Genomic DNA, 3,281 nt, shown 5'->3' with positions numbered 1-3,281 from the left:
CCTGTCTCCCAGGAGCCCTGTGCGGGGTTATCAGTCATTTGTGTGAGGGCAGACCACTGGCCTTTGAACTTTAAGAGAGAGTCCCTCCACCCTTCCTGCTCAGGGAAACCCATCAGTATGCAAATAAATGTAGATGCAGCTGAGCATCCTGTGTTTATAGCTGTCTAGGTGGAATGCATTAGGGGAGCTGTCATTGAGCACAGACCAGACATGGATTAGAGGCAGGCTGTAAGGCACAGATGGCAGTAAGTTCAGAGAAAGTAAACAACTGAGCTGTGAATTGCGTGATTTTATTGAACCTGTAATTATATAGAGTTTACTACCCCTGAAGAGGTGTTAAAGGGACAGTGATGTATAAAAGAAGTTGCAAAATGGGTTAGTGGTGGTGGTAAGTATGAACATACCACTGGCAATAAGGCCACTAACGAAATATAAGTTTAGTAAAAGTCTCAGTAAATTACCCCCTTGCTCAACCCTTGCTAGCTGTAGCCGAGCACGCATGCCTAACTTAGGAGACAAGAGTGTAAAGCATTCAAAAACACCAATACAGTAAATAAGTGAGACATAACACACAATAAAATTCCCACATCAATTTATAAAATTAGTATATATTTTTATGAGTAAATAGAAACTACAATGACAAAAATCCAATGTAGGGAACCACATATATGAATTTTAAAGAATAAACACTTCCTAGTGCTTAGAAGCACAAAGTGTCAACTTTACCAAATTTCTCCAAACTTCAAGAAGTGTTTCCTGGAATCCTCTTTGAAGGTACAAATGGTCTAAAACACAAATCCAAGGGTCTGGTATCTCCTGGATGGTCCTTGGAATAGGAGATATGCATTTCTAAAGAATAAACACAAAGTGCAAACTTTCACCAACATTCTCCAAATTTCAGGATGTGTTTCCTGAAGTCCTGCTCACAGGTACAAAGGGTCCAAAACACAAAATCACGGGTCTTGAATCTCCTGGATGGTCTTTGGAAAGTTGGACCACAATTCCCACAATGTACCTGGCCAAATCCTTAAAAGTCCACTGGATGCACTCCAGACTGGGGACTCTTGCTGGAGATGATGCAGGTGAAGCTCTGTTAGCCTGTAGCTGCAGGGAGTCCACTCCTGAGTCCTTCTTGAAGCAAGGCACCATCCCCAGGGCTGTAGTACCAGATTGTGCGGTAGGCACAGTTCACTCAGAAGTGCAGGCCAAGGGTGCAGAACCAGATTCCAGCAGGGAAGTTCTTCCTCCTGTAGTTGCAGGCAGCAGATCTGGCTTTGTACCTCTCACATATTTATCCCCAGCAGAGCAGTCAGAGCTGACTAAAACCAACCCACAATGTGGTTCATTTCCTTAGCTCACCTCCTCCTAACAACCACAAATTCCTTCCCTAAGACTGGTATCTGGTTGAGGGGTCGAGAGGGTGGGGATTAGGTGGTACTGGGATTGTCTGCCCGTCCTGCTCTCCTTCGAGGCTTGATGTTTTACCACCCCTCCCCCTGCTCTGGCATTCCTGTGTAGCTGTAGAGCTGCCCTTCACCAGATAGCCTCTGCCCTGGACACCACTTATCACCTAATCAAAGCAGCTCTGCTAATCCTGTTAGCACTGACCAATCAGAACGGACCTTCAGAAAGCTAGATTTTGGCTTAAAGAAGGAAAGCCTTATAATTTGTTTTCTGTATACGTTATGATACATTCACCAATGTCAAAGTGCTGGATTTATCAAAACAAATCTTTTAAGTCCTTGAATTACTTTTCCACGCTTTTGCTAACTTTACTTACAATAAAATACAATACAGCATTGATAGCATATGGAGCCCAGTATCTTCAATGGTGAAAAAATGAAATGAACAGTTGTACCCTCACCAGGATTTATAAAAAATCTCTTATAAAGCACCTGCTTATAGTAACATGGTTACATGACTCCTCACCCGTGGAACACCTAGGGGAGACCCTGGGGTACCTAATTTGTAAAAATAAGGTCGAACATCACATTTAAAGTGCCCATAGCACCAAAGTTGAATTGGGACATGTTAGACTTGACAGCCTTAGGGTGGTCATCCCCCAACTTTTGCCTGCCTCCCTCCACTTTTCCGGCACTGTTTTTGCTGGTTTTAGGACTCTGCACACTTTACCACTGCTAATCAGTGCTAAAGTACATATGCTCCCTCCCTTAAACATGGTATCATTGGTTCATTCCCAACTGGCATATTTGATTTACTTGTAAGTCCTAAGTAAAGGGCACTGCATGTGCCCTGGGCCTGTAAATCAAATGCTACTAGTGGGCCTGCAGCACCGATTGTGCCACCCACATAAGTAGCCCCTTAACCATGTCTCAGGCCTGCCATTGCATGGCCTGTGTGTGCAGTTTTCCTGCCACTCCGACTTGGCATTGAAAAGTACTTGCCCAGCCTTAAACTCCCCCTTTTTTTTTTACAAATAAGTCACCCCTAAGGTAGGCCCTACGTAACCCATAGGGTAGGGTGCAATGTAGATAAAAGGCAGGACATATACCTGTGTGTCTTATATGTCCTGGTAGTGGAAAACTCTTAAATTTGTTTTCCACTACTGTGAGGCCTGTTCCATTCATAGGCTAGCATTAGGGCTACCCTCATATACTATTTGAGTGATAGAATTTGAACAGAAAAGGGTAAACAGGTCATGTTTAGTATGGCCAGAATGGTAATAGAAAATCCTGTTTATTGGTGAGGTTGGATTTTCTATTACTATTTTAGAAATGGCACTTTTAGAAAGTGAGCATTTCTCTGCAATTAAAATCCGTCTGTGACTTGCAGCCTGTCTCCAATCAATGTCTGGGCTGGTTGACAGCTCCCTTGTGCATTTCACCCAGACACCACCAAACACAGGATACTCAGTCACACTTGCACTCATCTGCATAATGAATGGGTCTTCCTGGGCTGGAAGGGTGGGGGGGCTCGACATTTCAAAGGCTAGTTGCCTGACCTCACACAATCGACAGCCAAACACCCTACTGGGACCCCGGCAGACAGACCTGTTCTGAAAGGGGACCTTGTGCAATTCAAAACCACTCTTTGAAGTCTCCCCCACTTCAAAGGCATTTTGGGGTATATAAAATGCGGCCCTGAGCCCACCAAATCAGATACTTCTAGACCAGATCCTGCAGCCTGTCAAGAGGAACTGCCTGCCTGCCCAAAGGACTCACTGCTTTGTTGTGAAGGACTGCTGCCTTGCTGCCTTGCTGTTGCCCTGCTGTCATGCTGGCCCCTGACTTTTCTGAGAAGTGCTCTCCAAGGGCTTGGCT

The sequence above is a fragment of the Pleurodeles waltl genome, chromosome 4_2, assembly GCF_031143425.1.
Source record: "Pleurodeles waltl isolate 20211129_DDA chromosome 4_2, aPleWal1.hap1.20221129, whole genome shotgun sequence".
Taxonomy (NCBI): Eukaryota; Metazoa; Chordata; class Amphibia; order Caudata; family Salamandridae; genus Pleurodeles; species Pleurodeles waltl.
The sequence above is the reverse complement of the archived record's forward strand: the minus strand, read 5'-3'. Positions refer to the sequence as shown.